We start from the raw sequence: 24,105 nt of genomic DNA, 5'->3' as shown, positions 1-24,105 counted from the left end.
CACATTTCCCTTGTGGCAGGTTGCTTCACATTTACCAATCCCCTCCTCCATGTCCAATTGATTTGTTTGCTAAGAAAACCTATTGAAACCATGGAGTGCGTTCGTATGAAATTACTTGAAAAAAAGAGCAGAGTGGCGCAGCGGAAGCGTGCTGGGCCCATAACCCAGAGGTCGATGGATCGAAACCATCCTCTGCTAAAGGATTCCTTATCCTTCATCAACTTGCATGTTCACTACTATGTCTACCTTGTCCCTGTGGTCTAAGCAGGAACTCACCCTCTGCTGAAAGTGACTTGCTTTGGGTTTTGAAGTTGAAATGTGCCGGAACAGACCCAAGAGTTGAATCCTTTGCTTGAAAGTTGTGTGGTCTTTTGCTCTGGGATAAAACTCTCTACTCGCACAGGGTATGGGTTTGAATATTCCGATTTAATTCCATCCCTGTTGTCTTCGGTTTCATTGTCCAATTGTCATCAAACAAGGCCTTTTTATCTACATGCCTCGGCTCTGTTTTGGTAAGAACAGCATGAAAAGAGGTAGTGTGGCCGAGTGGTCAAAGGCGCTGGATTAAGGCTCCAGTCTCTTAGGAGGCGTGGGTTCAAATCCCACCACTGCCAACTGAAAGTGTTCACTTGTGTGTGTTGACTACGACTGCAAGAGGCAGCTGAGCTATGTGGCATGTCAAAGGTCCAATGAGGCACATATAAGGGACTGTCTGAAAGGCCCATTTTGAAACAAGGTACAGATGTGCACATTTCCCTTGTGGCAGGTTGCTTCACATTTACCAATCCCCTCCTCCATGTCCAATTGATTTGTTTGCTAAGAAAACCTATTGAAACCATGGAGTGCGTTCGTATGAAATTACTTAAAAAAAAGAGCAGAGTGGCGCAGCGGAAGCGTGCTGGGCCCATAACCCAGAGGTCGATGGATCGAAACCATCCTCTGCTAAAGGATTCCTTATCCTTCATCAACTTGCATGTTCACTACTATGTCTACCTTGTCCCTGTGGTCTAAGCAGGAACTCACCATCTGCTGAAAGTGACTTGCTCTGGGTTTTGAAGTTGAAATGTGCTGGAACAGACCCAAGAGTTGAATCCTTTGCTTGAAAGTTGTGTGGTCTTTTGCTCTGGGATAAAGCTCTATAATATGTCTACCTTGTCCCTGTGGTCTAAGCAGGAACTCACCCTCTGCTGAAAGTGACTTGCTTTGGGTTTTGAAGTTGAAATGTGCCGGAACAGACCCAAGAGTTGAATCCTTTGCTTGAAAGTTGTGTGGTCTTTTGCTCTGGGATAAAACTCTCTACTCGCACAGGGTATGGGTTTGAATATTCCAATTTAATTCCATCCCTGTTGTCTTCGGTTTCATTGTCCAATTGTCATCAAACAAGGCCTTTTTATCTACATGCCTCGGCTCTGTTTTGGTAAGAACAGCATGAAAAGAGGTAGTGTGGCCGAGTGGTCAAAGGCGCTGGATTAAGGCTCCAGTCTCTTAGGAGGCGTGGGTTCAAATCCCACCACTGCCACTTGAAAATGTTCACTTGTGTGTGTTGACTACTACTGCAAGAGGCAGCCGAGCTATGTGAAATGTCAAAGGTCCAATGAGGCACATATAAGGGACTGTCTGGAAGGCCCATTTTGAAACAAGGTACAGATGTGAAAGCAAGAGTCTTTTGCTCTGGGATAAAACTCTCTACTCGCACAGGGTATGGGTTTGAATATTCCGATTTAATTCCATCCCTGTTGTCTTCGGTTTCATTGTCCAATTGTCATCAAACAAGGCCTTTTTATCTACATGCCTCGGCTCTGTTTTGGTAAGAACAGCATGAAAAGAGGTAGTGTGGCCGAGTGGTCAAAGGCGCTGGACTAAGGCTCCAGTCTCTTAGGAGGCGTGGGTTCAAATCCCACCACTGCCAACTGAAAGTGTTCACTTGTGTGTGTTGACTACGACTGCAAGAGGCAGCTGAGCTATGTGGCATGTCAAAGGTCCAATGAGGCACATATAAGGGACTGTCTGAAAGGCCCATTTTGAAACAAGGTACAGATGTGCACATTTCCCTTGTGGCAGGTTGCTTCACATTTACCAATCCCCTCCTCCATGTCCAATTGATTTGTTTGCTAAGAAAACCTATTGAAACCATGGAGTGCGTTCGTATGAAATTACTTGAAAAAAAGAGCAGAGTGGCGCAGCGGAAGCGTGCTGGGCCCATAACCCAGAGGTCGATGGATCGAAACCATCCTCTGCTAAAGGATTCCTTATCCTTCATCAACTTGCATGTTCACTACTATGTCTACCTTGTCCCTGTGGTCTAAGCAGGAACTCACCCTCTGCTGAAAGTGACTTGCTCTGGGTTTTGAAGTTGAAATGTGCCGGAACAGACCCAAGAGTTGAGTCCTTTGCTTGAAAGTTGTGTGGTCTTTTGCTCTGGGATAAAGCTCTATAATATGTCTACCTTGTCCTTGTGGTCAAAGCAGGAACTCACCCTCTGCCGAAAGTGACTTGCTTTGGGTTTTGAAGTTGAAATGTGCCGGAACAGACCCAAGAGTTGAATCCTTTGCTTGAAAGTTGTGTGGTCTTTTGCTCTGGGATAAAACTCTCTACTCGCACAGGGTATGGGTTTGAATATTCCGATTTAATTCCATCCCTGTTGTCTTCGGTTTCATTGTCCAATTGTCATCAAACAAGGCCTTTTTATCTACATGCCTCGGCTCTGTTTTGGTAAGAACAGCATGAAAAGAGGTAGTGTGGCCGAGTGGTCAAAGGCGCTGGATTAAGGCTCCAGTCTCTTAGGAGGCGTGGGTTCAAATCCCACCACGGCCAACTGAAAGTGTTCACTTGTGTGTGTTGACTACGACTGCAAGAGGCAGCTGAGCTATGTGGCATGTCAAAGGTCCAATGAGGCACATATAAGGGACTGTCTGAAAGGCCCATTTTGAAACAAGGTACAGATGTGCACATTTCCCTTGTGGCAGGTTGCTTCACATTTACCAATCCCCTCCTCCATGTCCAATTGATTTGTTTGCTAAGAAAACCTATTGAAACCATGGAGTGCGTTCGTATGAAATTACTTGAAAAAAAGAGCAGAGTGGCGCAGCGGAAGCGTGCTGGGCCCATAACCCAGAGGTCGATGGATCGAAACCATCCTCTGCTAAAGGTTTCCTTATCCTTCATCAACTTGCATGTTCACTACTATGTCTACCTTGTCCCTGTGGTCTAAGCAGGAACTCACCCTCTGCTGAAAGTGACTTGCTCTGGGTTTTGAAGTTGAAATGTGCCAGAACAGACCCAAGAGTTGAATCCTTTGCTTGAAAGTTGTGTGGTCTTTTGCTCTGGGATAAAGCTCTATAATATGTCTACCTTGTCCCTGTGGTCTAAGCAGGAACTCACCCTCTGCTGAAAGTGACTTGCTCTGGGTTTTGAAGTTGAAATGTGCCAGAACAGACCCAAGAGTTGAATCCTTTGCTTGAAAGTTGTGTGGTCTTTTGCTCTGGGATAAAGCTCTATAATATGTCTACCTTGTCCTTGTGGTCTAAGCAGGAACTCACCCTCTGCTGAAAGTGACTTGCTTTGGGTTTTGAAGTTGAAATGTGCCGGAACAGACCCAAGAGTTGAGTCCTTTGCTTGAAAGTTGTGTGGTCTTTTGCTCTGGGATAAAACTCTCTACTCGCACAGGGTATGGGTTTGAATATTCCAATTTAATTCCATCCCTGTTGTCTTCGGTTTCATTGTCCAATTGTCATCAAACAAGGCCTTTTTATCTACATGCCTCGGCTCTGTTTTGGTAAAAACAGCACGAAAAGAGGTAGTGTGGCCGAGTGGTCGAAGGCGCTGGATTTAGGCTCCAGTCTCTTAGGAGGCGTGGGTTCAAATCCCACCACTGCCAATTGAATGTGTTCACTTGTGTGTGTTGACTACGACTGCAAGAGGCAGCTGAGCTATGTGGCATGTCAAAGGTCCAATGAGGCACATATAAGGGATGGCCCATTTTGAAACAAGGTACAGATGTGCACATTTCCCTTGTGGCAGGTTGCTTCACATTTACCAATCCCCTCCTCCATGTCCAATTGATTTGTTTGCTAAGAAAACCTATTGAAACCATGGAGTGCGTTCGTATGAAATTACTTGAAAAAAAGAGCAGAGTGGCGCAGCGGAAGCGTGCTGGGCCCATAACCCAGAGGTCGATGGATCGAAACCATCCTCTGCTAAAGGTTTCCTTATCCTTCATCAACTTGCATGTTCACTACTATGTCTACCTTGTCCCTGTGGTCTAAGCAGGAACTCACCCTCTGCTGAAAGTGACTTGCTCTGGGTTTTGAAGTTGAAATGTGCCAGAACAGACCCAAGAGTTGAATCCTTTGCTTGAAAGTTGTGTGGTCTTTTGCTCTGGGATAAAGCTCTATAATATGTCTACCTTGTCCCTGTGGTCTAAGCAGGAACTCACCCTCTGCTGAAAGTGACTTGCTTTGGGTTTTGAAGTTGAAATGTGCCGGAACAGACCCAAGAGTTGAGTCCTTTGCTTGAAAGTTGTGTGGTCTTTTGCTCTGGGATAAAGCTCTATAATATGTCTACCTTGTCCTTGTGGTCAAAGCAGGAACTCACCCTCTGCCGAAAGTGACTTGCTTTGGGTTTTGAAGTTGAAATGTGACAGAACAGACCCAAGAGTTGAATCCTTTGCTTGAAAGTTGTGTGGTCTTTTGCTCTGGGATAAAAACTCTCTACTCGCACAGGGTATGGGTTTGAATATTCCAATTTAATTTCCGTCCCTGTTGTCTTCGGTTTCATTGTCCAATTGTCATCAAACAAGGCCTTTTTATCTACATGCCTCGGCTCTGTTTTGGTAAAAACAGCACGAAAAGAGGTAGTGTGGCCGAGTGGTCGAAGGCGCTGGATTTAGGCTCCAGTCTCCAATGAGGCACATATAAGGGACTGTCTGAAAGGCCCATTTTGAAACAAGGTACAGATGTGCACATTTCCCTTGTGGCAGGTTGCTTCACATTTACCAATCCCCTCCTCCATGTCCAATTGATTTGTTTGCTAAGAAAACCTATTGAAACCATGGAGTGCGTTCGTATGAAATTACTTAAAAAAAAGAGCAGAGTGGCGCAGCGGAAGCGTGCTGGGCCCATAACCCAGAGGTCGATGGATCGAAACCATCCTCTGCTAAAGGATTCCTTATCCTTCATCAACTTGCATGTTCACTACTATGTCTACCTTGTCCCTGTGGTCTAAGCAGGAACTCACCATCTGCTGAAAGTGACTTGCTCTGGGTTTTGAAGTTGAAATGTGCTGGAACAGACCCAAGAGTTGAATCCTTTGCTTGAAAGTTGTGTGGTCTTTTGCTCTGGGATAAAGCTCTATAATATGTCTACCTTGTCCCTGTGGTCTAAGCAGGAACTCACCCTCTGCTGAAAGTGACTTGCTTTGGGTTTTGAAGTTGAAATGTGCCGGAACAGACCCAAGAGTTGAATCCTTTGCTTGAAAGTTGTGTGGTCTTTTGCTCTGGGATAAAACTCTCTACTCGCACAGGGTATGGGTTTGAATATTCCAATTTAATTCCATCCCTGTTGTCTTCGGTTTCATTGTCCAATTGTCATCAAACAAGGCCTTTTTATCTACATGCCTCGGCTCTGTTTTGGTAAGAACAGCATGAAAAGAGGTAGTGTGGCCGAGTGGTCAAAGGCGCTGGATTAAGGCTCCAGTCTCTTAGGAGGCGTGGGTTCAAATCCCACCACTGCCACTTGAAAATGTTCACTTGTGTGTGTTGACTACTACTGCAAGAGGCAGCCGAGCTATGTGAAATGTCAAAGGTCCAATGAGGCACATATAAGGGACTGTCTGGAAGGCCCATTTTGAAACAAGGTACAGATGTGAAAGCAAGAGTCTTTTGCTCTGGGATAAAACTCTCTACTCGCACAGGGTATGGGTTTGAATATTCCGATTTAATTCCATCCCTGTTGTCTTCGGTTTCATTGTCCAATTGTCATCAAACAAGGCCTTTTTATCTACATGCCTCGGCTCTGTTTTGGTAAGAACAGCATGAAAAGAGGTAGTGTGGCCGAGTGGTCAAAGGCGCTGGACTAAGGCTCCAGTCTCTTAGGAGGCGTGGGTTCAAATCCCACCACTGCCAACTGAAAGTGTTCACTTGTGTGTGTTGACTACGACTGCAAGAGGCAGCTGAGCTATGTGGCATGTCAAAGGTCCAATGAGGCACATATAAGGGACTGTCTGAAAGGCCCATTTTGAAACAAGGTACAGATGTGCACATTTCCCTTGTGGCAGGTTGCTTCACATTTACCAATCCCCTCCTCCATGTCCAATTGATTTGTTTGCTAAGAAAACCTATTGAAACCATGGAGTGCGTTCGTATGAAATTACTTGAAAAAAAGAGCAGAGTGGCGCAGCGGAAGCGTGCTGGGCCCATAACCCAGAGGTCGATGGATCGAAACCATCCTCTGCTAAAGGATTCCTTATCCTTCATCAACTTGCATGTTCACTACTATGTCTACCTTGTCCCTGTGGTCTAAGCAGGAACTCACCCTCTGCTGAAAGTGACTTGCTCTGGGTTTTGAAGTTGAAATGTGCCGGAACAGACCCAAGAGTTGAGTCCTTTGCTTGAAAGTTGTGTGGTCTTTTGCTCTGGGATAAAGCTCTATAATATGTCTACCTTGTCCTTGTGGTCAAAGCAGGAACTCACCCTCTGCCGAAAGTGACTTGCTTTGGGTTTTGAAGTTGAAATGTGCCGGAACAGACCCAAGAGTTGAATCCTTTGCTTGAAAGTTGTGTGGTCTTTTGCTCTGGGATAAAACTCTCTACTCGCACAGGGTATGGGTTTGAATATTCCGATTTAATTCCATCCCTGTTGTCTTCGGTTTCATTGTCCAATTGTCATCAAACAAGGCCTTTTTATCTACATGCCTCGGCTCTGTTTTGGTAAGAACAGCATGAAAAGAGGTAGTGTGGCCGAGTGGTCAAAGGCGCTGGATTAAGGCTCCAGTCTCTTAGGAGGCGTGGGTTCAAATCCCACCACGGCCAACTGAAAGTGTTCACTTGTGTGTGTTGACTACGACTGCAAGAGGCAGCTGAGCTATGTGGCATGTCAAAGGTCCAATGAGGCACATATAAGGGACTGTCTGAAAGGCCCATTTTGAAACAAGGTACAGATGTGCACATTTCCCTTGTGGCAGGTTGCTTCACATTTACCAATCCCCTCCTCCATGTCCAATTGATTTGTTTGCTAAGAAAACCTATTGAAACCATGGAGTGCGTTCGTATGAAATTACTTGAAAAAAAGAGCAGAGTGGCGCAGCGGAAGCGTGCTGGGCCCATAACCCAGAGGTCGATGGATCGAAACCATCCTCTGCTAAAGGTTTCCTTATCCTTCATCAACTTGCATGTTCACTACTATGTCTACCTTGTCCCTGTGGTCTAAGCAGGAACTCACCCTCTGCTGAAAGTGACTTGCTCTGGGTTTTGAAGTTGAAATGTGCCAGAACAGACCCAAGAGTTGAATCCTTTGCTTGAAAGTTGTGTGGTCTTTTGCTCTGGGATAAAGCTCTATAATATGTCTACCTTGTCCCTGTGGTCTAAGCAGGAACTCACCCTCTGCTGAAAGTGACTTGCTCTGGGTTTTGAAGTTGAAATGTGCCAGAACAGACCCAAGAGTTGAATCCTTTGCTTGAAAGTTGTGTGGTCTTTTGCTCTGGGATAAAGCTCTATAATATGTCTACCTTGTCCTTGTGGTCTAAGCAGGAACTCACCCTCTGCTGAAAGTGACTTGCTTTGGGTTTTGAAGTTGAAATGTGCCGGAACAGACCCAAGAGTTGAGTCCTTTGCTTGAAAGTTGTGTGGTCTTTTGCTCTGGGATAAAACTCTCTACTCGCACAGGGTATGGGTTTGAATATTCCAATTTAATTCCATCCCTGTTGTCTTCGGTTTCATTGTCCAATTGTCATCAAACAAGGCCTTTTTATCTACATGCCTCGGCTCTGTTTTGGTAAAAACAGCACGAAAAGAGGTAGTGTGGCCGAGTGGTCGAAGGCGCTGGATTTAGGCTCCAGTCTCTTAGGAGGCGTGGGTTCAAATCCCACCACTGCCAATTGAATGTGTTCACTTGTGTGTGTTGACTACGACTGCAAGAGGCAGCTGAGCTATGTGGCATGTCAAAGGTCCAATGAGGCACATATAAGGGATGGCCCATTTTGAAACAAGGTACAGATGTGCACATTTCCCTTGTGGCAGGTTGCTTCACATTTACCAATCCCCTCCTCCATGTCCAATTGATTTGTTTGCTAAGAAAACCTATTGAAACCATGGAGTGCGTTCGTATGAAATTACTTGAAAAAAAGAGCAGAGTGGCGCAGCGGAAGCGTGCTGGGCCCATAACCCAGAGGTCGATGGATCGAAACTATCCTCTGCTAAAGGTTTCCTTATCCTTCATCAACTTGCATGTTCACTACTATGTCTACCTTGTCCCTGTGGTCTAAGCAGGAACTCACCCTCTGCTGAAAGTGACTTGCTCTGGGTTTTGAAGTTTAAATGTGCCAGAACAGACCCAAGAGTTGAATCCTTTGCTTGAAAGTTGTGTGGTCTTTTGCTCTGGGATAAAGCTCTATAATATGTCTACCTTGTCCCTGTGGTCTAAGCAGGAACTCACCCTCTGCTGAAAGTGACTTGCTTTGGGTTTTGAAGTTGAAATGTGCCGGAACAGACCCAAGAGTTGAGTCCTTTGCTTGAAAGTTGTGTGGTCTTTTGCTCTGGGATAAAGCTCTATAATATGTCTACCTTGTCCTTGTGGTCAAAGCAGGAACTCACCCTCTGCCGAAAGTGACTTGCTTTGGGTTTTGAAGTTGAAATGTGCCGGAACAGACCCAAGAGTTGAATCCTTTGCTTGAAAGTTGTGTGGTCTTTTGCTCTGGGATAAAACTCTCTACTCGCACAGGGTATGGGTTTGAATATTCCGATTTAATTCCATCCCTGTTGTCTTCGGTTTCATTGTCCAATTGTCATCAAACAAGGCCTTTTTATCTACATGCCTCGGCTCTGTTTTGGTAAGAACAGCATGAAAAGAGGTAGTGTGGCCGAGTGGTCAAAGGCGCTGGATTAAGGCTCCAGTCTCTTAGGAGGCGTGGGTTCAAATCCCACCACTGCCAACTGAAAGTGTTCACTTGTGTGTGTTGACTACGACTGCAAGAGGCAGCTGAGCTATGTGGCATGTCAAAGGTCCAATGAGGCACATATAAGGGACTGTCTGGAAGGCCCATTTTGAAACAAGGTACAGATGTGCACATTTCCCTTGTGGCAGGTTGCTTCACATTTACCAATCCCCTCCTCCATGTCCAATTGATTTGTTTGCTAAGAAAACCTATTGAAACCATGGAGTGCGTTCGTATGAAATTACTTGAAAAAAAGAGCAGAGTGGCGCAGCGGAAGCGTGCTGGGCCCATAACCCAGAGGTCGATGGATCGAAACCATCCTCTGCTAAAGGATTCCTTATCCTTCATCAACTTGCATGTTCACTACTATGTCTACCTTGTCCCTGTGGTCTAAGCAGGAACTCACCCTCTGCTGAAAGTGACTTGCTCTGGGTTTTGAAGTTGAAATGTGCTGGAACAGACCCAAGAGTTGAATCCTTTGCTTGAAAGTTGTGTGGTCTTTTGCTCTGGGATAAAGCTCTATAATATGTCTACCTTGTCCCTGTGGTCTAAGCAGGAACTCACCCTCTGCTGAAAGTGACTTGCTTTGGGTTTTGAAGTTGAAATGTGCCGGAACAGACCCAAGAGTTGAATCCTTTGCTTGAAAGTTGTGTGGTCTTTTGCTCTGGGATAAAAACTCTCTACTCGCACAGGGTATGGGTTTGAATATTCCAATTTAATTCCACCCCTGTTGTCTTCGGTTTCGTTGTCCAATTGTCGTCAAACAAGGCCTTTTTATCTACATGCCTCGGCTCTGTTTTGGTAAAAACAGCACGAAAAGAGGTAGTGTGGCCGAGTGGTCAAAGGCGCTGGATTAAGGCTCCAGTCTCTTAGGAGGCGTGGGTTCAAATCCCACCACGGCCAACTGAAAGTGTTCACTTGTGTGTGTTGACTACGACTGCAAGAGGCAGCTGAGCTATGTGGCATGTCAAAGGTCCAATGAGGCACATATAAGGGACTGTCTGAAAGGCCCATTTTGAAACAAGGTACAGATGTGCACATTTCCCTTGTGGCAGGTTGCTTCACATTTACCAATCCCCTCCTCCATGTCCAATTGATTTGTTTGCTAAGAAAACCTATTGAAACCATGGAGTGCGTTCGTATGAAATTACTTGAAAAAAAGAGCAGAGTGGCGCAGCGGAAGCGTGCTGGGCCCATAACCCAGAGGTCGATGGATCGAAACCATCCTCTGCTAAAGGTTTCCTTATCCTTCATCAACTTGCATGTTCACTACTATGTCTACCTTGTCCCTGTGGTCTAAGCAGGAACTCACCCTCTGCTGAAAGTGACTTGCTCTGGGTTTTGAAGTTGAAATGTGCCAGAACAGACCCAAGAGTTGAATCCTTTGCTTGAAAGTTGTGTGGTCTTTTGCTCTGGGATAAAGCTCTATAATATGTCTACCTTGTCCCTGTGGTCTAAGCAGGAACTCACCCTCTGCTGAAAGTGACTTGCTTTGGGTTTTGAAGTTGAAATGTGCCGGAACAGACCCAAGAGTTGAGTCCTTTGCTTGAAAGTTGTGTGGTCTTTTGCTCTGGGATAAAGCTCTATAATATGTCTACCTTGTCCTTGTGGTCAAAGCAGGAACTCACCCTCTGCCGAAAGTGACTTGCTTTGGGTTTTGAAGTTGAAATGTGACAGAACAGACCCAAGAGTTGAATCCTTTGCTTGAAAGTTGTGTGGTCTTTTGCTCTGGGATAAAAACTCTCTACTCGCACAGGGTATGGGTTTGAATATTCCAATTTAATTTCCGTCCCTGTTGTCTTCGGTTTCATTGTCCAATTGTCATCAAACAAGGCCTTTTTATCTACATGCCTCGGCTCTGTTTTGGTAAAAACAGCACGAAAAGAGGTAGTGTGGCCGAGTGGTCGAAGGCGCTGGATTTAGGCTCCAGTCTCTTAGGAGGCGTGGGTTCAAATCCCACCACTGCCAATTGAATGTGTTCACTTGTGTGTGTTGACTACTACTGCAAGAGGCAGCCGAGCTATGTGGTATGTCAAAGGTCCAATGAGGCACATATAAGGGATGGCCCATTTTGAAACAAGGTACAGATGTGCACATTTCCCTTGTGGCAGTTTGCTTCACATTTACCAATCCCCTCCTCCATGTCCAATTGATTTGTTTGCTAAGAAAACCTATTGAAACCATGGAGTGCGTTCGTATGAAATTACTTGAAAAAAAGAGCAGAGTGGCGCAGCGGAAGCGTGCTGGGCCCATAACCCAGAGGGCGATGGATCGAAACCATCCTCTGCTAAAGGATTCCTTATCCTTCATCAACTTGCATGTTCACTACTATGTCTACCGTCTCCCTGCAGTCTAAGCAGGAACTCACCCTCTGCCGAAAGTGACTTGCTTTGTGTTTTGAAGTTTAAATGTGCCAGAACAGACCCAAGAGTTGAATCCTTTGCTTGAAAGTTGTGTGGTCTTTTGCTCTGGGATAAAGCTCTATAATATGTCTACCTTGTCCCTGTGGTCTAAGCAGGAACTCACCCTCTGCCGAAAGTGACTTGCTTTGGGTTTTGAAGTTGAAATGTGACAGAACAGACCCAAGAGTTGAATCCTTTGCTTGAAAGTTGTGTGGTCTTTTGCTCTGGGATAAAGCTCTATAATATGTCTACCTTGTCCTTGTGGTCAAAGCAGGAACTCACCCTCTGCCGAAAGTGACTTGCTTTGGGTTTTGAAGTTGAAATGTGACAGAACAGACCCAAGAGTTGAATCCTTTGCTTGAAAGTTGTGTGGTCTTTTGCTCTGGGATAAAAACTCTCTACTCGCACAGGGTATGGGTTTGAATATTCCAATTTAATTCCATCCCTGTTGTCTTCGGTTTCATTGTCCAATTGTCATCAAACAAGGCCTTTTTATCTACATGCCTCGGCTCTGTTTTGGTAAAAACAGCACGAAAAGAGGTAGTGTGGCCGAGTGGTCAAAGGCGCTGGATTAAGGCTCCAGTCTCTTAGGAGGCGTGGGTTCAAATCCCACCACTGCCAACTGAAAGTGTTCACTTGTGTGTGTTGACTACGACTGCAAGAGGCAGCTGAGCTATGTGGCATGTCAAAGGTCCAATGAGGCACATATAAGGGACTGTCTGGAAGGCCCATTTTGAAACAAGGTACAGATGTGCACATTTCCCTTGTGGCAGGTTGCTTCACATTTACCAATCCCCTCCTCCATGTCCAATTGATTTGTTTGCTAAGAAAACCTATTGAAACCATGGAGTGCGTTCGTATGAAATTACTTGAAAAAAAGAGCAGAGTGGCGCAGCGGAAGCGTGCTGGGCCCATAACCCAGAGGTCGATGGATTGAAACCATCCTCTGCTAAAGGGTTCCTTATCCTTCATCAACTTGCATGTTCACTACTATGTCTACTGTCTCCCTGCAGTCTAAGCAGGAACTCACCCTCTGCTGAAAGTGACTTGCTCTGGGTTTTGAAGTTGAAATGTGCCAGAACAGACCCAAGAGTTGAATCCTTTGCTTGAAAGTTGTGTGGTCTTTTGCTCTGGGATAAAGCTCTATAATATGTCTACCTTGTCCCTGTGGTCTAAGCAGGAACTCACCCTCTGCTGAAAGTGACTTGCTTTGGGTTTTGAAGTTGAAATGTGACGGAACAGACCCAAGAGTTGAGTCCTTTGCTTGAAAGTTGTGTGGTCTTTTGCTCTGGGATAAAACTCTCTACTCGCACAGGGTATGGGTTTGAATATTCCAATTTAATTCCATCCCTGTTGTCTTCGGTTTCATTGTCCAATTGTCATCAAACAAGGCCTTTTTATCTACATGCCTCGGCTCTGTTTTGGTAAAAACAGCACGAAAAGAGGTAGTGTGGCCGAGTGGTCAAAGGCGCTGGATTAAGGCTCCAGTCTCTTAGGAGGCGTGGGTTCAAATCCCACCACTGCCAACTGAAAGTGTTCACTTGTGTGTGTTGACTACGACTGCAAGAGGCAGCTGAGCTATGTGGCATGTCAAAGGTCCAATGAGGCACATATAAGGGACTGTCTGGAAGGCCCATTTTGAAACAAGGTACAGATGTGCACATTTCCCTTGTGGCAGTTTGCTTCACATTTACCAATCCCCTCCTCCATGTCCAATTGATTTGTTTGCTAAGAAAACCTATTGAAACCATGGAGTGCGTTCGTATGAAATTACTTGAAAAAAAGAGCAGAGTGGCGCAGCGGAAGCGTGCTGGGCCCATAACCCAGAGGTCGATGGATCGAAACCATCCTCTGCTAAAGGGTTCCTTATCCTTCATCAACTTGCATGTTCACTACTATGTCTACCGTCTCCCTGCAGTCTAAGCAGGAACTCACCCTCTGCCGAAAGTGACTTGCTTTGTGTTTTGAAGTTTAAATGTGCCAGAACAGACCCAAGAGTTGAATCCTTTGCTTGAAAGTTGTGTGGTCTTTTGCTCTGGGATAAAGCTCTATAATATGTCTACCTTGTCCCTGTGGTCTAAGCAGGAACTCACCCTCTGCCGAAAGTGACTTGCTTTGGGTTTTGAAGTTGAAATGTGACAGAACAGACCCAAGAGTTGAATCCTTTGCTTGAAAGTTGTGTGGTCTTTTGCTCTGGGATAAAGCTCTATAATATGTCTACCTTGTCCTTGTGGTCAAAGCAGGAACTCACCCTCTGCCGAAAGTGACTTGCTTTGGGTTTTGAAGTTGAAATGTGACAGAACAGACCCAAGAGTTGAATCCTTTGCTTGAAAGTTGTGTGGTCTTTTGCTCTGGGATAAAGCTCTATAATATGTCTACCTTGTCCCTGTGGTCTAAGCAGGAACTCACCCTCTGCTGAAAGAGACTTGCTTTGGGTTTTGAAGTTGAAATGTGCCGGAACAGACCCAAGAGTTGAGTCCTTTGCTTGAAAGTTGTGTGGTCTTTTGCTCTGGGATAAAACTCTCTACTCGCACAGGGTATGGGTTTGAATATTCCAATTTAATTCCATCCCTGTTGTCTTCGGTTTCATTGTCCAATTGTCATCAAACAAGGCCTTTTTATCTACATGCCTCGGCTCTGTTTTGGTAAAAACAGCACGAAAAGAGGTAGTGTGGCCGAGTGGTCAAAGGCGCTGGATTAAGGCTCCAGTCTCTTAGGAGGCGTGGGTTCAAATCCCACCACTGCCAATTGAATGTGTTCACTTGTGTGTGTTGACTACTACTGCAAGAGGCAGCCGAGCTATGTGGTATGTCAAAGGTCCAATGAGGCACATATAAGGGATGGCCCATTTTGAAACAAGGTACAGATGTGCACATTTCCCTTGTGGCAGTTTGCTTCACATTTACCAATCCCCTCCTCCATGTCCAATTGATTTGTTTGCTAAGAAAACCTATTGAAACCATGGAGTGCGTTCGTATGAAATTACTTGAAAAAAAGAGCAGAGTGGCGCAGCGGAAGCGTGCTGGGCCCATAACCCAGAGGTCGATGGATCGAAACCATCCTCTGCTAAAGGGTTCCTTATCCTTCATCAACTTGCATGTTCACTACTATGTCTACCGTCTCCCTGCACTCTAAGCAGGAACTCACCCTCTGCCGAAAGTGACTTGCTTTGTGTTTTGAAGTTTAAATGTGCCAGAACAGACCCAAGAGTTGAATCCTTTGCTTGAAACTTGTGTGGTCTTTTGCTCTGGGATAAAGCTCTATAATATGTCTACCTTGTCCCTGTGGTCTAAGCAGGAACTCACCCTCTGCCGAAAGTGACTTGCTTTGGGTTTTGAAGTTGAAATGTGACAGAACAGACCCAAGAGTTGAATCCTTTGCTTGAAAGTTGTGTGGTCTTTTGCTCTGGGATAAAGCTCTATAATATGTCTACCTTGTCCTTGTGGTCAAAGCAGGAACTCACCCTCTGCCGAAAGTGACTTGCTTTGGGTTTTGAAGTTGAAATGTGACAGAACAGACCCAAGAGTTGAATCCTTTGCTTGAAAGTTGTGTGGTCTTTTGCTCTGGGATAAAAACTCTCTACTCGCACAGGGTATGGGTTTGAATATTCCAATTTAATTCCACCCCTGTTGTCTTCGGTTTCGTTGTCCAATTGTCGTCAAACAAGGCCTTTTTATCTACATGCCTCGGCTCTGTTTTGGTAAAAACAGCACGAAAAGAGGTAGTGTGGCCGAGTGGTCGAAGGCGCTGGATTTAGGCTCCAGTCTCTTAGGAGGCGTGGGTTCAAATCCCACCACTGCCAATTGAATGTGTTCACTTGTGTGTGTTGACTACGACTGCAAGAGGCAGCCGAGCTATGTGGCATGTCAAAGGTCCAATGAGGCACATATAAGGGATGGCCCATTTTGAAACAAGGTACAGATGTGCACATTTCCCTTGTGGCAGTTTGCTTCACATTTACCAATCCCCTCCTCCATGTCCAATTGATTTGTTTGCTAAGAAAACCTATTGAAACCATGGAGTGCGTTCGTATGAAATTACTTGAAAGAAAGAGCAGAGTGGCCCAGCGGAAGCGTGCTGGGCCCATAACCCAGAGGTCGATGGATCGAAACCATCCTCTGCTAAAGGATTCCTTATCCTTCATCAACTTGCATGTTCACTACTATGTCTACTGTCTCCCTGCAGTCTAAGCAGGAACTCACCCTCTGCCAAAAGTGACTTGCTTTGGGTTTTGAAGTTTAAATGTGACAGAACAGACCCAAGAGTTGAATCCTTTGCTTGAAAGTTGTGTGGTCTTTTGCTCTGGGATAAAGCTCTATAATATGTCTACCTTGTCCCTGTGGTCTAAGCAGGAACTCACCCTCTGCTGAAAGAGACTTGCTTTGGGTTTTGAAGTTGAAATGTGCCGGAACAGACCCAAGAGTTGAGTCCTTTGCTTGAAAGTTGTGTGGTCTTTTGCTCTGGGATAAAACTCTCTACTCGCACAGGGTATGGGTTTGAATATTCCAATTTAATTCCATCCCTGTTGTCTTCGGTTTCATTGTCCAATTGTCATCAAACAAGGCCTTTTTATCTACATGCCTCGGCTCTGTTTTGGTAAAAACAGCACGAAAAGAGGTAGTGTGGCCGAGTGGTCAAAGGCGCTGGATTAAGGCTCCAGTCTCTTAGGAGGCGTGGGTTCAAATCCCACCACTGCCAACTGAAAGTGTTCACTTGTGTGTGTTAACTACGACTGCAAGAGGCAGCTGAGCTATGTGGCATGTCAAAGGTCCAATGAGGCACATATAAGGGACTGTCTGGAAGGCCCATTTTGAAACAAGGTACAGATGTGCACATTTCCCTTGTGGCAGTTTGCTTCACATTTACCAATCCCCTCCTCCATGTCCAATTGATTTGTTTGCTAAGAAAACCTATTGAAACCATGGAGTGCGTTCGTATGAAATTACTTGAAAAAAAGAGCAGAGTGGCGCAGCGGAAGCGTGCTGGGCCCATAACCCAGAGGTCGATGGATCGAAACCATCCTCTGCTAAAGGGTTCCTTATCCTTCATCAACTTGCATGTTCACTACTATGTCTACCGTCTCCCTGCAGTCTAAGCAGGAACTCACCCTCTGCCGAAAGTGACTTGCTTTGTGTTTTGAAGTTTAAATGTGCCAGAACAGACCCAAGAGTTGAATCCTTTGCTTGAAAGTTGTGTGGTCTTTTGCTCTGGGATAAAGCTCTATAATATGTCTACCTTGTCCCTGTGGTCTAAGCAGGAACTCACCCTCTGCCGAAAGTGACTTGCTTTGGGTTTTGAAGTTGAAATGTGACAGAACAGACCCAAGAGTTGAATCCTTTGCTTGAAAGTTGTGTGGTCTTTTGCTCTGGGATAAAGCTCTATAATATGTCTACCTTGTCCTTGTGGTCAAAGCAGGAACTCACCCTCTGCCGAAAGTGACTTGCTTTGGGTTTTGAAGTTGAAATGTGACAGAACAGACCCAAGAGTTGAATCCTTTGCTTGAAAGTTGTGTGGTCTTTTGCTCTGGGATAAAGCTCTATAATATGTCTACCTTGTCCCTGTGGTCTAAGCAGGAACTCACCCTCTGCTGAAAGAGACTTGCTTTGGGTTTTGAAGTTGAAATGTGCCGGAACAGACCCAAGAGTTGAGTCCTTTGCTTGAAAGTTGTGTGGTCTTTTGCTCTGGGATAAAACTCTCTACTCGCACAGGGTATGGGTTTGAATATTCCAATTTAATTCCATCCCTGTTGTCTTCGGTTTCATTGTCCAATTGTCATCAAACAAGGCCTTTTTATCTACATGCCTCGGCTCTGTTTTGGTAAAAACAGCACGAAAAGAGGTAGTGTGGCCGAGTGGTCAAAGGCGCTGGATTAAGGCTCCAGTCTCTTAGGAGGCGTGGGTTCAAATCCCACCACTGCCAATTGAATGTGTTCACTTGTGTGTGTTGACTACTACTGCAAGAGGCAGCCGAGCTATGTGGTATGTCAAAGGTCCAATGAGGCACATATAAGGGATGGCCCATTTTGAAACAAGGTACAGATGTGCACATTTCCCTTGTGGCAGTTTGCTTCACATTTACCAATCCCCTCCTCCATGTCCAATTGATTTGTTTGCTAAGAAAACCTATTGAAACCATGGAGTGCGTTCGTATGAAATTACTTGAAAAAAAGAGCAGAGTGGCGCAGCGGAAGCGTGCTGGGCCCATAACCCAGAGGTCGATGGATCGAAACCATCCTCTGCTAAAGGGTTCCTTATCCTTCATCAACTTGCATGTTCACTACTATGTCTACCGTCTCCCTGCACTCTAAGCAGGAACTCACCCTCTGCCGAAAGTGACTTGCTTTGTGTTTTGAAGTTTAAATGTGCCAGAACAGACCCAAGAGTTGAATCCTTTGCTTGAAACTTGTGTGGTCTTTTGCTCTGGGATAAAGCTCTATAATATGTCTACCTTGTCCCTGTGGTCTAAGCAGGAACTCACCCTCTGCCGAAAGTGACTTGCTTTGGGTTTTGAAGTTGAAATGTGACAGAACAGACCCAAGAGTTGAATCCTTTGCTTGAAAGTTGTGTGGTCTTTTGCTCTGGGATAAAGCTCTATAATATGTCTACCTTGTCCTTGTGGTCAAAGCAGGAACTCACCCTCTGCCGAAAGTGACTTGCTTTGGGTTTTGAAGTTGAAATGTGACAGAACAGACCCAAGAGTTGAATCCTTTGCTTGAAAGTTGTGTGGTCTTTTGCTCTGGGATAAAAACTCTCTACTCGCACAGGGTATGGGTTTGAATATTCCAATTTAATTCCACCCCTGTTGTCTTCGGTTTCGTTGTCCAATTGTCGTCAAACAAGGCCTTTTTATCTACATGCCTCGGCTCTGTTTTGGTAAAAACAGCACGAAAAGAGGTAGTGTGGCCGAGTGGTCGAAGGCGCTGGATTTAGGCTCCAGTCTCTTAGGAGGCGTGGGTTCAAATCCCACCACTGCCAATTGAATGTGTTCACTTGTGTGTGTTGACTACTACTGCAAGAGGCAGCCGAGCTATGTGGTATGTCAAAGGTCCAATGAGGCACATATAAGGGATGGCCCATTTTGAAACAAGGTACAGATGTGCACATTTCCCTTGTGGCAGTTTGCTTCACATTTACCAATCCCCTCCTCCATGTCCAATTGATTTGTTTGCTAAGAAAACCTATTGAAACCATGGAGTGCGTTCGTATGAAATTACTTGAAAAAAAGAGCAGAGTGGCGCAGCGGAAGCGTGCTGGGCCCATAACCCAGAGGTCGATGGATCGAAACCATCCTCTGCTAAAGGATTCCTTATCCTTCATCAACTTGCATGTTCACTACTATGTCTACCGTCTCCCTGCAGTCTAAGCAGGAACTCACCCTCTGCCAAAAGTGACTTGCTTTGGGTTTTGAAGTTTAAATGTGACAGAACAGACCCAAGAGTTGAATCCTTTGCTTGAAAGTTGTGTGGTCTTTTGCTCTGGGATAAAGCTCTATAATATGTCTACCTTGTCCCTGTGGTCTAAGCAGGAACTCACCCTCTGCCGAAAGTGACTTGCTTTGGGTTTTGAAGTTGAAATGTGACAGAACAGACCCAAGAGTTGAATCCTTTGCTTGAAAGTTGTGTGGTCTTTTGCTCTGGGATAAAGCTCTATAATATGTCTACCTTGTCCTTGTGGTCAAAGCAGGAACTCACCCTCTGCCGAAAGTGACTTGCTTTGGGTTTTGAAGTTGAAATGTGACAGAACAGACCCAAGAGTTGAATCCTTTGCTTGAAAGTTGTGTGGTCTTTTGCTCTGGGATAAAAACTCTCTACTCGCACAGGGTATGGGTTTGAATATTCCAATTTAATTCCACCCCTGTTGTCTTCGGTTTCGTTGTCCAATTGTCGTCAAACAAGGCCTTTTTATCTACATGCCTCGCCTCTGTTTTGGTAAAAACAGCACGAAAAGAGGTAGTGTGGCCGAGTGGTCGAAGGCGCTGGATTTAGGCTCCAGTCTCTTAGGAGGCGTGGGTTCAAATCCCACCACTGCCAATTGAATGTGTTCACTTGTGTGTGTTGACTACTACTGCAAGAGGCAGCCGAGCTATGTGGTATGTCAAAGGTCCAATGAGGCACATATAAGGGATGGCCCATTTTGAAACAAGGTACAGATGTGCACATTTCCCTTGTGGCAGTTTGCTTCACATTTACCAATCCCCTCCTCCATGTCCAATTGATTTGTTTGCTAAGAAAACCTATTGAAACCATGGAGTGCGTTCGTATGAAATTACTTGAAAAAAAGAGCAGAGTGGCGCAGCGGAAGCGTGCTGGGCCCATAACCCAGAGGTCGATGGATCGAAACCATCCTCTGCTAAAGGGTTCCTTATCCTTCATCAACTTGCATGTTCACTACTATGTCTACCGTCTCCCTGCAGTCTAAGCAGGAACTCACCCTCTGCCGAAAGTGACTTGCTCTGGGTTTTGAAGTTGAAATGTGCCAGAACAGACCCAAGAGTTGAATCCTTTGCTTGAAAGTTGTGTGGTCTTTTGCTCTGGGATAAAGCTCTATAATATGTCTACCTTGTCCCTGTGGTCTAAGCAGGAACTCACCCTCTGCTGAAAGTGACTTGCTTTGGGTTTTGAAGTTGAAATGTGCCGGAACAGACCCAAGAGTTGAGTCCTTTGCTTGAAAGTTGTGTGGTCTTTTGCTCTGGGATAAAACTCTCTACTCGCACAGGGTATGGGTTTGAATATTCCAATTTAATTCCATCCCTGTTGTCTTCGGTTTCATTGTCCAATTGTCATCAAACAAGGCCTTTTTATCTACATGCCTCGGCTCTGTTTTGGTAAAAACAGCACGAAAAGAGGTAGTGTGGCCGAGTGGTCAAAGGCGCTGGATTAAGGCTCCAGTCTCTTAGGAGGCGTGGGTTCAAATCCCACCACTGCCAACTGAAACTGTTCACTTGTGTGTGTTGACTACGACTGCAAGAGGCAGCTGAGCTATGTGGCATGTCAAAGGTCCAATGAGGCACATATAAGGGACTGTCTGGAAGGCCCATTTTGAAACAAGGTACAGATGTGCACATTTCCCTTGTGGCAGTTTGCTTCACATTTACCAATCCCCTCCTCCATGTCCAATTGATTTGTTTGCTAAGAAAACCTATTGAAACCATGGAGTGCGTTCGTATGAAATTACTTGAAAAAAAGAGCAGAGTGGCGCAGCGGAAGCGTGCTGGGCCCATAACCCAGAGGTCGATGGATCGAAACCATCCTCTGCTAAAGGGTTCCTTATCCTTCATCAACTTGCATGTTCACTACTATGTCTACCGTCTCCCTGCAGTCTAAGCAGGAACTCACCCTCTGCCGAAAGTGACTTGCTTTGTGTTTTGAAGTTTAAATGTGCCAGAACAGACCCAAGAGTTGAATCCTTTGCTTGAAAGTTGTGTGGTCTTTTGCTCTGGGATAAAGCTCTATAATATGTCTACCTTGTCCCTGTGGTCTAAGCAGGAACTCACCCTCTGCCGAAAGTGACTTGCTTTGGGTTTTGAAGTTGAAATGTGACAGAACAGACCCAAGAGTTGAATCCTTTGCTTGAAAGTTGTGTGGTCTTTTGCTCTGGGATAAAGCTCTATAATATGTCTACCTTGTCCTTGTGGTCAAAGCAGGAACTCACCCTCTGCCGAAAGTGACTTGCTTTGGGTTTTGAAGTTGAAATGTGACAGAACAGACCCAAGAGTTGAATCCTTTGCTTGAAAGTTGTGTGGTCTTTTGCTCTGGGATAAAAACTCTCTACTCGCACAGGGTATGGGTTTGAATATTCCAATTTAATTCCACCCCTGTTGTCTTCGGTTTCGTTGTCCAATTGTCGTCAAACAAGGCCTTTTTATCTACATGCCTCGCCTCTGTTTTGGTAAAAACAGCACGAAAAGAGGTAGTGTGGCCGAGTGGTCGAAGGCGCTGGATTTAGGCTCCAGTCTCTTAGGAGGCGTGGGTTCAAATCCCACCACTGCCAATTGAATGTGTTCACTTGTGTGTGTTGACTACTACTGCAAGAGGCAGCCGAGCTATGTGGTATGTCAAAGGTCCAATGAGGCACATATAAGGGATGGCCCATTTTGAAACAAGGTACAGATGTGCACATTTCCCTTGTGGCAGTTTGCTTCACATTTACCAATCCCCTCCTCCATGTCCAATTGATTTGTTTGCTAAGAAAACCTATTGAAACCATGGAGTGCGTTCGTATGAAATTACTTGAAAAAAAGAGCAGAGTGGCGCAGCGGAAGCGTGCTGGGCCCATAACCCAGAGGTCGATGGATCGAAACCATCCTCTGCTAAAGGGTTCCTTATCCTTCATCAACTTGCATGTTCACTACTATGTCTACTGTCTCCCTGCAGTCTAAGCAGGAACTCACCCTCTGCCAAAAGTGACTTGCTTTGGGTTTTGAAGTTTAAATGTGACAGAACAGACCCAAGAGTTGAATCCTTTGCTTGAAAGTTGTGTGGTCTTTTGCTCTGGGATAAAGCTCTATAATATGTCTACCTTGTCCCTGTGGTCTAAGCAGGAACTCACCCTCTGCTGAAAGAGACTTGCTTTGGGTTTTGAAGTTGAAATGTGCCGGAACAGACCCAAGAGTTGAGTCCTTTGCTTGAAAGTTGTGTGGTCTTTTGCTCTGGGATAAAACTCTCTACTCGCACAGGGTATGGGTTTGAATATTCCAATTTAATTCCATCCCTGTTGTCTTCGGTTTCATTGTCCAATTGTCATCAAACAAGGCCTTTTTATCTACATGCCTCGGCTCTGTTTTGGTAAAAACAGCACGAAAAGAGGTAGTGTGGCCGAGTGGTCAAAGGCGCTGGATTAAGGCTCCAGTCTCTTAGGAGGCGTGGGTTCAAATCCCACCACTGCCAACTGAAAGTGTTCACTTGTGTGTGTTGACTACGACTGCAAGAGGCAGCTGAGCTATGTGGCATGTCAAAGGTCCAATGAGGCACATATAAGGGACTGTCTGGAAGGCCCATTTTGAAACAAGGTACAGATGTGCACATTTCCCTTGTGGCAGTTTGCTTCACATTTACCAATCCCCTCCTCCATGTCCAATTGATTTGTTTGCTAAGAAAACCTATTGAAACCATGGAGTGCGTTCGTATGAAATTACTTGAAAAAAAGAGCAGAGTGGCGCAGCGGAAGCGTGCTGGGCCCATAACCCAGAGGTCGATGGATCGAAACCATCCTCTGCTAAAGGATTCCTTATCCTTCATCAACTTGCATGTTCACTACTATGTCTACCGTCTCCCTGCAGTCTAAGCAGGAACTCACCCTCTGCCGAAAGTGACTTGCTTTGTGTTTTGAAGTTTAAATGTGCCAGAACAGACCCAAGAGTTGAATCCTTTGCTTGAAAGTTGTGTGGTCTTTTGCTCTGGGATAAAGCTCTATAATATGTCTACCTTGTCCCTGTGGTCTAAGCAGGAACTCACCCTCTGCCGAAAGTGACTTGCTTTGGGTTTTGAAGTTGAAATGTGACAGAACAGACCCAAGAGTTGAATCCTTTGCTTGAAAGTTGTGTGGTCTTTTGCTCTGGGATAAAGCTCTATAATATGTCTACCTTGTCCTTGTGGTCAAAGCAGGAACTCACCCTCTGCCGAAAGTGACTTGCTTTGGGTTTTGAAGTTGAAATGTGACAGAACAGACCCAAGAGTTGAATCCTTTGCTTGAAAGTTGTGTGGTCTTTTGCTCTGGGATAAAAACTCTCTACTCGCACAGGGTATGGGTTTGAATATTCCAATTTAATTCCACCCCTGTTGTCTTCGGTTTCGTTGTCCAATTGTCGTCAAACAAGGCCTTTTTATCTACATGCCTCGGCTCTGTTTTGGTAAAAACAGCACGAAAAGAGGTAGTGTGGCCGAGTGGTCGAAGGCGCTGGATTTAGGCTCCAGTCTCTTAGGAGGCGTGGGTTCAAATCCCACCACTGCCAATTGAATGTGTTCACTTGTGTGTGTTGACTACGACTGCAAGAGGCAGCCGAGCTATGTGGCATGTCAAAGGTCCAATGAGGCACATATAAGGGATGGCCCATTTTGAAACAAGGTACAGATGTGCACATTTCCCTTGTGGCAGTTTGCTTCACATTTACCAATCCCCTCCTCCATGTCCAATTGATTTGTTTGCTAAGAAAACCTATTGAAACCATGGAGTGCGTTCGTATGAAATTACTTGAAAGAAAGAGCAGAGTGGCCCAGCGGAAGCGTGCTGGGCCCATAACCCAGAGGTCGATGGATCGAAACCATCCTCTGCTAAAGGATTCCTTATCCTTCATCAACTTGCATGTTCACTACTATGTCTACTGTCTCCCTGCAGTCTAAGCAGGAACTCACCCTCTGCCAAAAGTGACTTGCTTTGGGTTTTGAAGTTTAAATGTGACAGAACAGACCCAAGAGTTGAATCCTTTGCTTGAAAGTTGTGTGGTCTTTTGCTCTGGGATAAAGCTCTATAATATGTCTACCTTGTCCCTGTGGTCTAAGCAGGAACTCACCCTCTGCTGAAAGAGACTTGCTTTGGGTTTTGAAGTTGAAATGTGCCGGA

General features: G+C 45.3%; 36 non-coding genes across 36 annotated transcripts; all 36 read left to right on the top strand.

Moving 5' to 3' along the window:
• The first annotated feature begins 532 nt into the window (after positions 1-532).
• Positions 533-614, top strand: trnal-aag (transfer RNA leucine (anticodon AAG)). Its single transcript has one exon. It is a non-coding gene; the product is annotated as a tRNA-Leu (tRNA).
• Positions 615-1,437: 823 nt separating this feature from the next.
• On the top strand, positions 1,438-1,519 carry trnal-aag (transfer RNA leucine (anticodon AAG)). Its single transcript has one exon. It is a non-coding gene; the product is annotated as a tRNA-Leu (tRNA).
• Positions 1,520-1,827: 308 nt separating this feature from the next.
• On the top strand, positions 1,828-1,909 carry trnal-aag (transfer RNA leucine (anticodon AAG)). Its single transcript has one exon. It is a non-coding gene; the product is annotated as a tRNA-Leu (tRNA).
• An 823-nt stretch (positions 1,910-2,732) lies between these two features.
• trnal-aag (transfer RNA leucine (anticodon AAG)) lies at positions 2,733-2,814 on the top strand. Its single transcript has one exon. It is a non-coding gene; the product is annotated as a tRNA-Leu (tRNA).
• Positions 2,815-3,795: 981 nt separating this feature from the next.
• On the top strand, positions 3,796-3,877 carry trnal-uag (transfer RNA leucine (anticodon UAG)). Its single transcript has one exon. It is a non-coding gene; the product is annotated as a tRNA-Leu (tRNA).
• Positions 3,878-5,649: 1,772 nt separating this feature from the next.
• On the top strand, positions 5,650-5,731 carry trnal-aag (transfer RNA leucine (anticodon AAG)). Its single transcript has one exon. It is a non-coding gene; the product is annotated as a tRNA-Leu (tRNA).
• A 308-nt stretch (positions 5,732-6,039) lies between these two features.
• trnal-aag (transfer RNA leucine (anticodon AAG)) lies at positions 6,040-6,121 on the top strand. Its single transcript has one exon. It is a non-coding gene; the product is annotated as a tRNA-Leu (tRNA).
• An 823-nt stretch (positions 6,122-6,944) lies between these two features.
• trnal-aag (transfer RNA leucine (anticodon AAG)) lies at positions 6,945-7,026 on the top strand. The gene has a single exon. It is a non-coding gene; the product is annotated as a tRNA-Leu (tRNA).
• Positions 7,027-8,007: 981 nt separating this feature from the next.
• On the top strand, positions 8,008-8,089 carry trnal-uag (transfer RNA leucine (anticodon UAG)). Its single transcript has one exon. It is a non-coding gene; the product is annotated as a tRNA-Leu (tRNA).
• A 972-nt stretch (positions 8,090-9,061) lies between these two features.
• trnal-aag (transfer RNA leucine (anticodon AAG)) lies at positions 9,062-9,143 on the top strand. Its single transcript has one exon. It is a non-coding gene; the product is annotated as a tRNA-Leu (tRNA).
• Positions 9,144-9,402: 259 nt separating this feature from the next.
• Positions 9,403-9,474, top strand: trnam-cau (transfer RNA methionine (anticodon CAU)). Its single transcript has one exon. It is a non-coding gene; the product is annotated as a tRNA-Met (tRNA).
• Positions 9,475-9,967: 493 nt separating this feature from the next.
• Positions 9,968-10,049, top strand: trnal-aag (transfer RNA leucine (anticodon AAG)). The gene has a single exon. It is a non-coding gene; the product is annotated as a tRNA-Leu (tRNA).
• A 259-nt stretch (positions 10,050-10,308) lies between these two features.
• On the top strand, positions 10,309-10,380 carry trnam-cau (transfer RNA methionine (anticodon CAU)). The gene has a single exon. It is a non-coding gene; the product is annotated as a tRNA-Met (tRNA).
• A 652-nt stretch (positions 10,381-11,032) lies between these two features.
• Positions 11,033-11,114, top strand: trnal-uag (transfer RNA leucine (anticodon UAG)). Its single transcript has one exon. It is a non-coding gene; the product is annotated as a tRNA-Leu (tRNA).
• Positions 11,115-11,364: 250 nt separating this feature from the next.
• trnam-cau (transfer RNA methionine (anticodon CAU)) lies at positions 11,365-11,436 on the top strand. The gene has a single exon. It is a non-coding gene; the product is annotated as a tRNA-Met (tRNA).
• Positions 11,437-12,087: 651 nt separating this feature from the next.
• Positions 12,088-12,169, top strand: trnal-aag (transfer RNA leucine (anticodon AAG)). Its single transcript has one exon. It is a non-coding gene; the product is annotated as a tRNA-Leu (tRNA).
• An 823-nt stretch (positions 12,170-12,992) lies between these two features.
• trnal-aag (transfer RNA leucine (anticodon AAG)) lies at positions 12,993-13,074 on the top strand. Its single transcript has one exon. It is a non-coding gene; the product is annotated as a tRNA-Leu (tRNA).
• Positions 13,075-13,333: 259 nt separating this feature from the next.
• Positions 13,334-13,405, top strand: trnam-cau (transfer RNA methionine (anticodon CAU)). Its single transcript has one exon. It is a non-coding gene; the product is annotated as a tRNA-Met (tRNA).
• An 808-nt stretch (positions 13,406-14,213) lies between these two features.
• trnal-aag (transfer RNA leucine (anticodon AAG)) lies at positions 14,214-14,295 on the top strand. The gene has a single exon. It is a non-coding gene; the product is annotated as a tRNA-Leu (tRNA).
• A 250-nt stretch (positions 14,296-14,545) lies between these two features.
• Positions 14,546-14,617, top strand: trnam-cau (transfer RNA methionine (anticodon CAU)). Its single transcript has one exon. It is a non-coding gene; the product is annotated as a tRNA-Met (tRNA).
• A 651-nt stretch (positions 14,618-15,268) lies between these two features.
• trnal-uag (transfer RNA leucine (anticodon UAG)) lies at positions 15,269-15,350 on the top strand. Its single transcript has one exon. It is a non-coding gene; the product is annotated as a tRNA-Leu (tRNA).
• An 814-nt stretch (positions 15,351-16,164) lies between these two features.
• trnal-aag (transfer RNA leucine (anticodon AAG)) lies at positions 16,165-16,246 on the top strand. Its single transcript has one exon. It is a non-coding gene; the product is annotated as a tRNA-Leu (tRNA).
• A 259-nt stretch (positions 16,247-16,505) lies between these two features.
• Positions 16,506-16,577, top strand: trnam-cau (transfer RNA methionine (anticodon CAU)). The gene has a single exon. It is a non-coding gene; the product is annotated as a tRNA-Met (tRNA).
• Positions 16,578-17,385: 808 nt separating this feature from the next.
• trnal-aag (transfer RNA leucine (anticodon AAG)) lies at positions 17,386-17,467 on the top strand. Its single transcript has one exon. It is a non-coding gene; the product is annotated as a tRNA-Leu (tRNA).
• A 250-nt stretch (positions 17,468-17,717) lies between these two features.
• On the top strand, positions 17,718-17,789 carry trnam-cau (transfer RNA methionine (anticodon CAU)). Its single transcript has one exon. It is a non-coding gene; the product is annotated as a tRNA-Met (tRNA).
• A 651-nt stretch (positions 17,790-18,440) lies between these two features.
• Positions 18,441-18,522, top strand: trnal-uag (transfer RNA leucine (anticodon UAG)). Its single transcript has one exon. It is a non-coding gene; the product is annotated as a tRNA-Leu (tRNA).
• Positions 18,523-18,772: 250 nt separating this feature from the next.
• trnam-cau (transfer RNA methionine (anticodon CAU)) lies at positions 18,773-18,844 on the top strand. Its single transcript has one exon. It is a non-coding gene; the product is annotated as a tRNA-Met (tRNA).
• Positions 18,845-19,495: 651 nt separating this feature from the next.
• trnal-uag (transfer RNA leucine (anticodon UAG)) lies at positions 19,496-19,577 on the top strand. Its single transcript has one exon. It is a non-coding gene; the product is annotated as a tRNA-Leu (tRNA).
• A 250-nt stretch (positions 19,578-19,827) lies between these two features.
• On the top strand, positions 19,828-19,899 carry trnam-cau (transfer RNA methionine (anticodon CAU)). The gene has a single exon. It is a non-coding gene; the product is annotated as a tRNA-Met (tRNA).
• Positions 19,900-20,391: 492 nt separating this feature from the next.
• On the top strand, positions 20,392-20,473 carry trnal-aag (transfer RNA leucine (anticodon AAG)). Its single transcript has one exon. It is a non-coding gene; the product is annotated as a tRNA-Leu (tRNA).
• A 259-nt stretch (positions 20,474-20,732) lies between these two features.
• On the top strand, positions 20,733-20,804 carry trnam-cau (transfer RNA methionine (anticodon CAU)). Its single transcript has one exon. It is a non-coding gene; the product is annotated as a tRNA-Met (tRNA).
• A 651-nt stretch (positions 20,805-21,455) lies between these two features.
• Positions 21,456-21,537, top strand: trnal-uag (transfer RNA leucine (anticodon UAG)). The gene has a single exon. It is a non-coding gene; the product is annotated as a tRNA-Leu (tRNA).
• A 250-nt stretch (positions 21,538-21,787) lies between these two features.
• Positions 21,788-21,859, top strand: trnam-cau (transfer RNA methionine (anticodon CAU)). The gene has a single exon. It is a non-coding gene; the product is annotated as a tRNA-Met (tRNA).
• Positions 21,860-22,351: 492 nt separating this feature from the next.
• trnal-aag (transfer RNA leucine (anticodon AAG)) lies at positions 22,352-22,433 on the top strand. Its single transcript has one exon. It is a non-coding gene; the product is annotated as a tRNA-Leu (tRNA).
• Positions 22,434-22,692: 259 nt separating this feature from the next.
• On the top strand, positions 22,693-22,764 carry trnam-cau (transfer RNA methionine (anticodon CAU)). Its single transcript has one exon. It is a non-coding gene; the product is annotated as a tRNA-Met (tRNA).
• Positions 22,765-23,415: 651 nt separating this feature from the next.
• Positions 23,416-23,497, top strand: trnal-uag (transfer RNA leucine (anticodon UAG)). The gene has a single exon. It is a non-coding gene; the product is annotated as a tRNA-Leu (tRNA).
• The last annotated feature ends 608 nt before the right edge of the window (positions 23,498-24,105 follow it).

The sequence above is a fragment of the Paralichthys olivaceus genome, chromosome 9, assembly GCF_024713975.1.
Source record: "Paralichthys olivaceus isolate ysfri-2021 chromosome 9, ASM2471397v2, whole genome shotgun sequence".
NCBI classification, from domain to species: Eukaryota; Metazoa; Chordata; class Actinopteri; order Pleuronectiformes; family Paralichthyidae; genus Paralichthys; species Paralichthys olivaceus.
Note: the sequence above shows the minus strand (reverse complement) of the source record. Positions and strands in the feature narration are given on the sequence as shown.